The sequence below is a fragment of the Chiloscyllium punctatum genome, chromosome 5, assembly GCF_047496795.1.
Source record: "Chiloscyllium punctatum isolate Juve2018m chromosome 5, sChiPun1.3, whole genome shotgun sequence".
In the NCBI taxonomy this organism is placed as follows: Eukaryota; Metazoa; Chordata; class Chondrichthyes; order Orectolobiformes; family Hemiscylliidae; genus Chiloscyllium; species Chiloscyllium punctatum.
This window is the reverse complement of record NC_092743.1, coordinates 13,621,445-13,634,586: the sequence shown is the minus strand read 5'-3', so window position 1 is coordinate 13,634,586 and position 13,142 is coordinate 13,621,445.

The following is a 13,142-nucleotide window of genomic DNA, read 5'->3' as shown; positions in this document are numbered from 1 at the left end:
ATGCTGTCATTTCCTGTCCTTCTCTGGTCACCATCAGCTGCATTACTATCCCGAGCTATTGCCCTGTGCTTTAACTTTCCAAATCTTCCCTCATGTGAACCTCACCTCCCCACCCCCCAAATCCAACCTCTATTCTGCTCAGAAACTGGAGTTCCAAACATCTGCTCAGAGCAGGAGACAAATTTGGTGTGGGAGGGGAAGCCAGTCCATTGAATCCCTACAGTGTGGAAGCAGGCTGTTCAGCCCATCGAGTCCACACTGACCTATTGGTGAGCAACCCACCCCATCCTTTTAACCCTGCATTTCCCGTGGTTAATTCAACTAGCCTACACATTCCTGAACACTAAGCGGCAATTTAGCATGGTCAATTCACCTTAACTTGCACATCTTTGGATTGTGGGAGGAAACCGGAGCAAACCCACACAGACAAGGGGAGAATGTGCAAACTCCACACAGACAGTTGCCCGAGGTTGGAATTGAACCTGGGTCCCTGGCGTTGTGAGGCAACAGTGTTAACCACTGAGGCACTGTGCCACCCCATACCACAGTTGTGTGGTCAGTTGGAATATCGACATAATAGGTAAACACAGAAAGAGCTTCTGCTGAGCGATTATGAGCAACTAGGTACTAAAAAGCAAACTTACACAGGTAATAATCTCTGAATAATTACCTGAGCCAGTGCATTGGGTAAATAAAACTAAAGCAAGATAGGCTTAGCATGAATAAATTGTTCCGTGAAAGACTGGCACCAGTACCAAGGAAACAGGGATCTGTGCTATATCTTTAGAAACATCGATAAGATAACTATGCTCGTTAATAAGAAGTGTCCATGATGTTGGAGGTAGTATATTCAGATGGATAGAGAATTTGTTGATTAATCGAAGTGACAGAGTGAGGATATTTTTGGAATGACCATTATAATGAGTAGAGTGTCACAGGGGTTAGCGCTGGGACCACAATTATTAACAATATTTATTAATGACTTGGATGAGGGATGTAAATGTACAATGGCTAAGCTTATGAAGGACATGGAAATAGATGGGAAAGCAGGTGGTGAGGTAGGCACAAGGAATAGAGACAGGTTAAGTGAATGAGGAATAACTTGACAGATGGAATGTAATGTGGGAAAATGTGAGGTCATGGAAGGAAGAACAGCTATGTTGTATTTAAATGGTGAAAGACTGCAGAAATCTACAGCTCAGAGGGATTTGAGAGTCCTTGACTTTGATTCACTAAAAGCTAGCATCTAAGTTCAGTCAGGAAGGCCAAAGGAATATTGACCTTTATTTCAGTGGGAACCCTCACAATGGCAGTGCAGCCACATGCTGTAGAAGGAATGCTGCATCTGTCTCTGAGACAGGGACACTACTCACTGTGGCACCTAGAGCTACATGTGTTATAAAATTAGATTTCTGTAATTAACCTTGCAGGTGATGGGGAGCATGAATAGAGTGCAGAGAATGGTACTTGAGGTGAAATGCACTTATACATTCAAGAGGACATGATATGATTATTTAACAAGGGAAACGATTTGGAAGAGAGAGAGAGCTAGTATAATTTTGGACCTGGTGATGAATCATGCTGGGACTTTCCAATCCTAATTGTAATGTTTATCAACAACATTTGTTAGTTTATTTTAAAGCAATAAGAATCATTGGAGAATACTTAATGTTTGACCCAATCTAATCTGTCTTTCCAAACCTTTGCTGCCTTACTTTACCCATCAACCAAGGCTTAGTGAGCCTACTTGCCAGACCTAGTATTACTGATTGTTGATAATCCCTGTCTTGCATTATTCTTTTTTCTTCAACAGCTCTATCATCACTTTCTCTTGTATATTGAGGATTTTTTTATACATGCATAAGATATGGGCACTGCTGACTCAGCCAGTATTTATTTCCCATCCCTGACTGCCTTTGAGAAGGTGGTGGTTATAACTGCCTTCTTCAACCACTTCAAGACGTATACACATTCCCCTCCTTCACTATGATGATTCCCTGTGTACCCCAGCAGGCTGCCTCCAAAACCCATAATCATGTTCCCCACACTCCCTTCTGCAGTAGTGCTCCCCCCCCAGTAACGCATACCCACCCCCACTTGATTCTTAGTGACAGATGCCCAGAACTGATCATGGCCACTCCCTTGACTGACTTAGATGGACATCTGAGCACAATACATGACCAAACCCCTGACTGATATCTGTACAGCTTCTCGACTGTCTTCCCCAGACTGAACTTACAAGGCTGACTGTGGGTAACTACCGGGATTGTAAAGGTATGGACCCTTCGATCTTGACCACCTCAAGCGGCAGACTGACCATATTCAAGCCCTTGGACTGATAATGTTGGCTGCCTTTGACTTACTGTACCTGACTGATAGGGTGCGTGAGCAGCAAGAGAGCCAGGAGCCCTAAGACACAGCCTGGATGAGTCCACGGGACATATTCGTGTCTCTGTGCCCAGTGTGCTGGCAGCACCATGGTCATATAAAACTCCAGGGGGCTCCAGGGTGCAGCATTCAAATGCAGGACGGTGTTGTAGAATAGATGAGATTGGAGATATGCCACATGGTGAGGCTGGTTTGTGTCCGATGCTAAGAGGCACGGATGCTGGGTGCAGACACGCGTGCTCTACAAGGTTGGTGACTGGTGTTCAAGGTGGAGGTTTGGAAGGGCAAGAGGTGAATTGGAGTCACCAGGTTACTGCTCTGACCTTCACGGCTAGACTTAGTATCATATAATTCCTATCTAGCAGGTGGGAGAGTGGAAACTGAATATTCATGCGGTGAGTTTAATTAATAATGAAATGTTAAAACACGCGCGTACGTTTCTGACCACTCATGAGGGAGAATCTCCTCTCTCCCAATAACACTTGTTTGGAAAATGGGACTTTTTGTTTTCAACATGGAGAGGCTCCTCACTGGCTATCTCAAGTGATTTTCCCAACATTGTTGACAACATTCCAGACTGGGAAGATTCCTCCTGGAGCAACTGCTTCGGGTCCAATGTGACTCTTCTTCTGATCCTGAAACAATCTATCTGGTTTGTTATCTCATTGCGAGACCTTTCTGATTGTAAATTAGCTGCAGTTTTTGATTTTTACACTACAACAGCAGTAGAACCTCAAATATACTTCAGTGGCTGTATGGTTCTTTCAGTCCTGTGGTTGTGGAAGGTGCTATATAAATGCAAGCTTCTCTTTTTAATTTAACCCTGCCATTTTGATTCTCCACAGATTCAGATTTGGGGATTTTTGAGGTAACGTTAATCAAAGGATTGTCATTGAATGGCTCTATATTTGATATGAGAACAATCAACAATCTTTCTCCCAGACACTGGCTAGAACAGCACGGTGGCACGGGCTTTAAAAATTTACACATTTTTGTGGGTGTCACTGGCTGGGCCAGCATTTATTGACTGCCCCCAGCTGCCCTTTAAGTGGTGGGGGTGAGCTCCCTTCTTGAACCACTGCAGCCCATGTGCTGTAGGTTGACCCACAATGCCCTTAGAAAAGGAATTCCAGGATTTTGACCCAGCGACAGTGGAGGAACAGTAATATATTTCCAAGTCAGGATGGTGGGTGGCTTGGAGAGGAGCTTGCTGGCGGTGGTGTTCCCAAGTACCTGCTGCCCTTGTCCTTCCAAATGGAAGTGGTTGTGGGTTTGGAAGGTGCTGTCTGAAGATCTTTGGTGAATTCAGTGGCTCAGTGGTTGGCACTGCTGCCTTACAGCACCAGGGGCCAGGTTCGATTCCACCTTTAGGTGACTGTCTGTATGGAGTTTGCACATTCGTCTGCTGTCTGTGCGGATTTCTCCGGGTGCTCCGGTTTCCTCCCACAGTCCAAAGAACTGCAGGTCAGGTGAATTGGCCACGCTAAATTGCCCATAATGCCCAGGGGTGTGTAAGTTAGGTGGTTAGCCATGGGAAATGTAGGGATACGGTAGGGGCTGGGTCTGAATGGATGCTCTTCGGAGAATCATTGTGGACTCAATGGGCTGAATGGCCTGCTTCCATGCTGTAAGAATTCTATCATTCTAAAGTACCTGAGTCTGTACAACTCATTGCCAACAGAATAGACTATATTACTGGAACATAACAGATGTTGCTGTTTGGCCGTCATTGTAATTTATCCTGGGTTATGTTGCAATTGACCCTCTCAACAACATAAATTTTAAGCACTTTAGTCGAGAAACCACTATTAACCTCGACAGAGTTCTCAAACTCACCTCAATCTCTACAGGCAAGGTCAAATTTAAATCACCCAGTCATTAGTAGCTAGATACATCAATATGGAAATAATGCGCTGTCCATTCTGTTAATGACGACGCACCTGTTTTGTAACATTACAACAATCGTCTCTCCATTACACCTAACAGCACATTTGTGTCCTTAATTTCTTTGGAGACTTTATTAATTCCAGCTCTACCCTGACATGTTTATTTAACATGTGCACATTTGATATGGGAGATGCTTTAAAAAGGGAATCTCACTCACCAGAGCCTCCCTTAAAGATCAAAAGATTCACAACATCTGTTGATTCATCTTAATATTCCTGGCTTTGCTTTAATGTTAGCACCTTTTAAAAAAAAATCAGGTTGTTCTAATATTAATGCTCATGCAGCTTCCTGTTTGCCTGAAATTCTTTCATCTGGAATTTTAATAGAGTCATTAACCAGTTAGTTGCTCTATTAAACAGCATAAAACGCAAATTCATTAAAATCTATTGAGAGTTTACTCACTGAAATCTGAAGTCGTTGATTTCAAGGTTCTTTGCTCTTACCTCATTCATCATCATTTTTTTTGCACCGCTTCATTTTCGGGGAGAAAACGGTTGTGGCGTCAGTGTGGTATGTTATGAAACTTCGTAGTCCAGAGGCCTGGACTAAGGATTTTGAGGCACGGGTTCTAATCCCACCCACAGTAATTTGAGGAGCTAATGTTCAATGGATTCAATAAATCTTGAATTAAACGGGTGCCATCAGTAATGGCGGCCATGACTGGATTGTTGAAAAACCCAACGGTTTCACAAATCAGTTGGGGAAGGAAATCCGCCAACCTTCTCAGTGTGATCACATGTGAGTTCAGATGCACAGCAATGTGGTTAACGGTGAAGTTCTGTCTGAGATTACCTCATAAAGGACTCAGCTACATGCAGCAAACCTAATGCTTTAGCCAACACCTTATGAACACTGCATTCTTGACAAACCGCCAATGCAGTTATGTACCTCAAAAACTGTCAAGTTTACTGTTCTATTCTACTTGATTATTATAGTTTTTTTCAAACTTATTTACCTCAATGTAAACACACTTGGCATTCTATAGAATGTATATAACAGTCAACCCAATTTTGTGTCAATTTCTTCTTGAAAACCTGCAATGTCCGAATAGTCAGCTGAGGGTGTGAGTGTATGCTCTGTGCTGAGAAGGCAAAGTTGGATCATTATTTCAGTGATTATGTTATAAATAAAGTATGACAGTGATGTGCATATCCCCTAATTATGCTCCTATTACTTAGTGTTACAATGATTATGTGGACGTCTTGATTATCTGGAATAGTTGATCAACAGGCACACTCCTGCTCTCATGGGTGCCAGGTAATAAAAAGTTTCTTCGACAAAAAGGCACCTCACCTTCACCTTCTCGAGAGCAGTTAGGGAGAGACAAAAAAATTATTGGCTTTTCCAAAGTGACACCCACATCCCCTGAGGGAGTATAAAGAAAAATGTGTATTCTTTGCAATGAGAATTACATTCCCACAAGGAAAGATCAGGAAATCTTAGGAATGATGTCTACTGTTCTGATTTGTCATGCACATGTCATAACTGTGTTTTTTTTAACAACCAGTACATTAATTCATTTCCAAGTGTTCCATTTATTGTCACTGCTTTTGCTCCCCTCTAGGTTAGTACATGTAATCAAAATGATTAATTGAAAAATCTGCAAGGTATCTCATTGATGGACTTACAAAAGACAGGAAGTGACAACGTACGTGGCCAATGCCATCATGACTAAAAAATATAATCTTTAAACAAATAAAAGAAGAGCAGGTGCTAGAAATCAGAAACAAAAACAGAAAATGCTGGAAACGCTCAGCAGATCTGGCAGAAACTGTGGAGAGGAAGCAACATTTCGGGTCCAGTGAACTTTCTTCAGAATAAGAGAACAGAAGGTCAGAGGGGATAGTAAAAACAAGACAGGAGGTGAGGTTGGGAGAAAGGATAGAGTCAGGGAGAAGGTGAGGGGAACAATGTTCCGGAGGGGCCTGGGGAATCTCTCTGGAAATGAATTCTGTTTTGTTTCAAACTGAGTGGTTTGACCAGCTGCATCACTCCTGGAATATCCACTTCACACCTGCTTAAAACATTAGGGTCTGGGTTACCTCCTTGAAATGTTTTGAGGGCGTCCGGCCTGGTCTCTTATATAGTTGGAAAGATGTTGTGAAACTTGAAAGGGTTCAGAAAAGATTTTCAAGGATGTTGCCAGGGTTGGAGGTTTTGAGCTATAGGGAGAGGCTGAATAGGCTTGTGTTCCTTAATGCTTGAAAGGAAAAGAAAAGTTTTCTTGTTAGAATGTTGAATGAGCTGGAGGATGAAGTGAAACTGGGGGCCAGGACAGCTCTGAGTTATAGAGTCAAAGAGTCATAGAGATGTACAGCACGGAAACAGACCCTTCGGTCAAACTCGCCCATGCTGACCAGATATCCCAACCCAATCTAGTCCCACCAACCAGCACCCGGACCATATCCCTCCAAACCCTTCCTATTCCTATACCTATCCAAATGCCTCTTAAATCTTGCAATTGTACCAGCTTCCACCACTTCCTCTGGCAGCTCATTCCATACACGTACCACCCTCTGTGTAAAAACATTGCCCCTTAGGTCTCTTTCACATCTTTCCCCTCTCACCCTAAACCTATGCCTTCTCGATCTGGATTCCCCCATCCCAGGGAAGAGACTTTGTCTATTTATCCTATCCATGCCCCTCATGATTTTATAAACGTCTATAAGGTCACCCCTCAGCCTCCGATGCTCCAGGGAAAACAGCCCCAGCCTATTCAACCTCTCCCTATAGCTCAAACCCTCCAACCCTGGCAACATCCTTGTAAATCTTTTCTGAACCCTTTCAAGTTTCACAACATCTTTCCAACTATATTATAGACCAGGCCGGACGTCCTCAAAACATTTCAAGGAGGTAACCCAGACCCTAATGTTTTAAGCAGGTGTGATGTGGATATTCCAGGAGTGATGCAGCTGGTCAAACCACTCAGTTTGAAACAAAACAGAATTCATTTCCAGAGTACCGAATGAAACACAAACAAAAGAAAACAGAATTTAGAATAACAACTATCTGAAAACCTGACCAACATGACATCCCCCACAACGTTACAAAGAGCTGTTCCGATTTCCTGCAACATCCCATTAACACACTCCTTGGCAAAAAAGCTCAATTCAAACACACTTCTTACAGGAGAGAGAGAGATAGATTGCAGAGAGGATCAGCTCAGGATTATTGGTGAAACATGGAGCGCCTTTTTTTCCAACAGCTTCTCGGGGTCCCCAGCTGGAATTAAACCAAACTAGAAAAATTCCTGAACTGGGAGAACTGGACAATTGCTTTTTTTTGGACAAGTGCTTATTTTAAAAAAAAGGCCCTTTATCCTGATTGCTGCCTTTGGCAGTATCTGTTAGCCATGAAAAAGTAGCCTATCCAGACAAATCAGAACCTCTGCCTTTTACAACCCCTTTTGAAAAAAAAAACAAGGACAACCTAGCCTTGTAAAGGAGCATCATCATCACAGCTATCAAGGGAAATGTGGGACTGAGTGTGAACACGTGGGCTGACAAGTCTATCAATCCTGATGGATATTCATTATGAGGGCTTCAAAGATGTTGCTAATAAGGAATTTCCAAAGATGCTGGAAATGTTTTATCAGACTGGTACAGAGCAAATATAGCTGGTTTATTCGAGAAGAGGGGTAGATAGAAACTGGAAATTCTAGGCCAATGAACTTGACATGTCGGAAAGTGCTGGAATCACTTCTTTAAAGAGATAATATGTGCACACTCAGAAAAACTGAAGGAAATTGGCACGAGTCAGCATGGTTTCATCAATTTATTTAATCAATTTATTGGATAAAGGGGAGCCTATTGACAAACTGTACTTTGGTTTCCAGAAGGCATTTGACAAAGTGCCACATCAATAGTTATTGCAAAAAATTAAAGCTTATGGTGTAGTAGGGAACATATTTATATAGATAAAATAAAATGAAAAAAACAACCCAAAAGAACTGCAGATGCTGTAAACCAGAAACGAAAACAGAAATTGTTGGAAAAACTCAGCAGGTCTGGCAGCACCTGTGAAGAGAAACTAGAGTTAATGTTTCAGGTCTGGTGAGGACGGTTCTGAGGAAGGATCACCAGACCTGAAATTTTATGGGTGGCATGGTGGCACAGTGGTTAGCACTGCTGCCTCACAGCGTCAGAGACCTGGGTTCAATTCCTGCCTCAGGCGACTGTCTGTGTGGAGTTTGCATATTCTCCCTGTGTCTGCGTGGGTTACCTCCCACAGTCCAAAAATGTGCAGGTTAGGTGAATTGGCCACGCTAAATTGCCCGTAGTGTTAGGTGAAGGGGTAAATGTAGGAGAATGGGTCTGGGTGGGTTACGCTTCGGCGGGTCGGTGTGGACTTGTTGGTCCGAAGGGCCTGTTTCCACACTGTAGGTAATCTAATCTAACACAGGTTAACCCTGATTTCCCTTCACAGATGCTACCAGACCTGCGGAACTTTTCCAGCAACTTCTGTTTTTGTATTGGAAAAGAAATTGGATGGCTGGCAGAAAAGAGAGAGTTTATATAAATTGGCTGATTGACAGGTTGTGATGAGTGGAGTCCTGCAGGTTTCTGTGCTTGAGTGTCGACATTTTACAATTGACTTCAAGAAGTAGAGGAGGGAAGTGAAAGCATGGTGGATAAATTTGCAGACAATGCCAAGATAGGTAAGTGGCAGATTTCATTCCTAAAGGCCATTAATGATTGATCTCTACAACAATCAATGATGGAGACCATTACTAACTGGCTTTACACTTCATGTTTTTAAATCATTGAATTTATATTCTCCCAGCTGCATTGAGGCATTAGCCATTGGAATTAGTTGACGAGTGACACTGTCACAACATCATCGCACCCTATCAGCAATTAACGTTGCCCCATTCCTCAGCTCAATTAAATTCAACAGCCCAGGTGAATTCCTGACTGGCTGTTTGTTTTCTCTCTATTGCCCCTTTGCACTTACTAATAATGAGACGAGAGACTCGGCAGCACAGTGATTTATTGTTCCATGATCGATTATAACATCCAAGCCATTTGATTGAATATACAGAAGCTAACTTATTCACAGAGAGAAACAAGAGCACAACAGTCTGAGTATTGACTCTTGAGACACTTTTTGGCTGAGGACTGTGTGTAACAGTGTTTCAATGAAATTAACAGAAGGGAAATGTTGAAAAGACAGCTGAAGGACCTTGGGCTAATGGTATGGAGATTAATAAGGCTCCTTCACACCACAGGGTGAATAACTCCTGCAGACTCAGTTTCCTTGGTAAATCCACCATCAGGAGCAGGAGGAACAAAAATATATTACAAGCGTAACAAAGAACAGAAGTTGATACTAATGGATGGAGACTTATTGGTAGGGAGATTATACCACTTGCAATATTTGGGTTTGTGGCTCACTACAGTTATAGGTTAATATTGAATTTGCAAAGAACTGCACTATTACAGAAATTGCAAACAGATTAATCAGCACTAAATACAGCTTGCTGTACAATGCTGATGAAAGCTATATTAAATAGAAGAAAAGATTTATGCACCTATAGGAATGGGTCCCATGTGGCTCAGTGGTCAGCATTATCGCCTCGCAGTGCTAGGGACACGGGTTCAATTCCCGCCTCAGGCAACTGTCTGGATGGAGTTTGCACATTCTCCCCTGTGTCTGCATGGGTTTTCTCCGGGTGCTCTGGTTTCCTCCCACAGTCAAAAGATGTATAGCTTAGGTGGATTGGTCATGCTAAATTGTTCATAGTGTCCAGGGATGTGCAGGCTAGGTGGGTTATCCAAGGGAAATGCAGGGCTCTAGGGATGGGGGTAGGATGATCTTTGGAGGGTCATGTAGGCTGAATGGTCAAGTTCCACGTTGCAGGAAGTCTATATATCTAGCACTTGGATGTGGCAATGGGATGGTCCAAAAAACTTTATAGCCACTATTTAAGGAATAAGCCATGGTTTTAATGTCGGAAATCTGGAAGATAGGTTGTGCACAGCAAGCTCCTACAAGCAGCAATTATAGTGTCATGGAATGCACTGGAGGCCATTCAGCTCATTGCATCTGCTATAGCAGCTCACCCAGCTACCTCCCCTAACCATTCTTTCACCATCGCCCCGCAATCTTTCTCTCTTCAGACAAATCACTGAATCCTTTTCTGAAATCTTCAACTGAATCACCAGCTACCACATTTTTTGACCATTCACAGAATGAAACATTTTCACCTCGTGCCACTATTTTTTCTTAGAAAATAACCTTAAATAGGTCCATCCAAAAAAATAGTTTCTGTCTAGTTCCAGCTGTGTGGATGGGTGCAGCTCCAACAACACCCAGCAAAGCAGCCCAGTCGATTAACACCTCACTAGCACTTTCAATACTTACTCCCTGTACCAGCGACGCTTCTGATCAGCAGTGTGTACTCGCTTCACTGCAATAATGCACCAATGTTCCTTGAACAGCAAATCCCTGACCGCTATCATCAAGAAGGACAAGGGCAGCAGATACAAAGGAACATCATCATCTGCAAGTTTGCCTCCAAGCCGGACTTGAAAATATATCAGTTTTCCTTTACTTTCATAACGTAGAAATCCTATAACTCCACTCCCAATACCATCCCCAGTCTCCCAACACTCCGTGGAATGCAATGGGTCATAAATGTAGTTCAAGTCCACCTTCTCCAGAACAATTTGAGATGGGCGAGATCTGCTGGCTCAGCCATTGACAGCCAAAGACTGGGAATGAATAAAAATAAGCTTCCTGCACATGAACAAGATGTTGAACTCTTGTGCCAGACTTTCTCTTAAATCTTCTCCTCTCAAAGGGAGAATCGACGTTTCGGGCATAAGCCCTTTTTCAGGAATGAGGAGGGTGTGCCAAGCAGGCTAAGATAAAAGGCAGGGAGGAGGGACTTGGGGGAGGGGCGTCGGGAATACGATCGGTGGAAGGAGGTTAAGGTGAGGGTGATAGGCCGGAGAGGGGGTGGGGGCGGAGAGGTCGGGAAGAAGATTGTAGGTCAAGAAGGTTGTGCTGAGTCTGAGGGTTGGGACTGAGACAAGGTGGGGGGAGGGGAAATGAGGAAGCTGGATAAATCTGAGTTCATCCCTTGTGGTTGGAGGGTTCCTAAGTGGAAGATGAGGTGCTCTTCCTCCAAGAGTCATGTTGCCATGGTCTGGCAATGGAGGAGGCCAAGGTCCTGCATGTCCTTGGCGGAGTTAAAGTGTTCAGCCACGGGGCGGTTAAGTTGGTTGGTGCGGGTGTCCCAGAGGTGTTCTCTGAAACGTTCTGCAAGTAGGCGGCCTGTCTCCCCAAAGTATAGGAGGCCACATCGGGTGCAGCGGATGCAGTAAATGATGTGTGTGGAGGTGCAGGTGAATTTGTGATGGATATGGAAGGATCCCTTGGGGCCTTGGAGGGAAGTGAGGGGGGAGGTGTGGGCACAAGTTTTGCATTTCTTGCGGTTGCAGGGGAAGGTGCCGGGAGTGGAGGTTGGGTTGGTGGGGAGTGTGGACCTGATGAGGGAGTCGTGGAGGGAGTGGTCTTTCCGGAACGCTGATAGGGGAGGGGAGGGAAATATATCCTTGGTGGTGGGGTCTGTTTGGAGGTGGCGGAAATGATGAAGGATGATACGATGTATCTGGAGGTTGGTGGGGTGGTAGGTGAGGACCAGTGGGGTTTTGTCCTGGTGGCGATTGGAGGGGCGGGTTTCAAGGACGGAGGAGCGGGAAGTGAAGGAGATGCGGTGGAGAGCATTGTCAACCACGTTGGAGGGGAAATTGTGGTCTTTGAAGAAGGAAGCCATCTGGGTTGTTCGGTATTGGAATTGGTCCTCCTGGGAGCAGATGCGGCAAAGGCGAAGGAATTGGGAATATGGGATGGCGTTTTTACAGGGGGCAGGGTAGGAGGAGGTATAATCTAGGTAGCTGTGGGAGTCAGTTGGTTTGTAGTAAACGTCCGTGTTGAGTCAGTCGCCCGAGATAGAAATGGAGAGGCCTAGGAAGGGAGGGAGGAGTCTGAGACGGTCCAGGTAAATTTGAGGTCGGGGTGGAAGGTGTTAGTAAAGTGGATGAACTGTTCAACCTCCTCATGGGAGCACGAAGTAGCGTCGATACAGTCATCGATGTAGTGGAGGAAAAGGTGGGGGATGGTGCCAGTGTAGCTGCAGAAGATGGACTGTTCCACATATCTGACGAAGAGGCAGGCATAGCTGGGGCCCATGCGGGTGCCCATGGATACTCCTTTGGTTTGGAGGAAGTGGGAGGATTGGAAAGAGAAGTTGTTCAGAGTGAGGACCAGTTCAGTCAGTCGAAGGAGGGTGTCAGTGGAAGGGTACTGGTTGGTACAGCGGGGAAGGAAGAAGCGGAGGGCTTTGAGGCCTTCATGATGGGGGATGGAGGTGTACAGGGACTGGATGTCCATGGTGAAGATTAGGCGTTGGGGGCCGGGGAAGTGAAAATCATGGAGGAGGTGGAGGGCGTGGGTGGTGTCCCGAACGTAGGTGGGGAGTTCTTAGACTAAGGGGGACAGGACCGTGTCGAGGTATGCAGAGATGAGTTCGGAGGGGCGGGAGCAGCTGAGACAATGGGTCAGCCGGGGCAGTAAGGTTTGTGGATTTTGGGCAGGAGGTAGAAACGGGGGGTGCAGGGTTGTGGGACTATGAGAACACCTCTGGGACACCCGCAGGAACCAACCCAACCGCCCCGTGGCTGAACATTTTAACTCCCCCTCCCACTCCACCAAGGACATGCGGGTCCTTGGCCTCCTCCATCGCCAGACCATGGCAACACGACGTCTGGAGGAAGAGCACCTCATCTTCCACCTAGGAACCC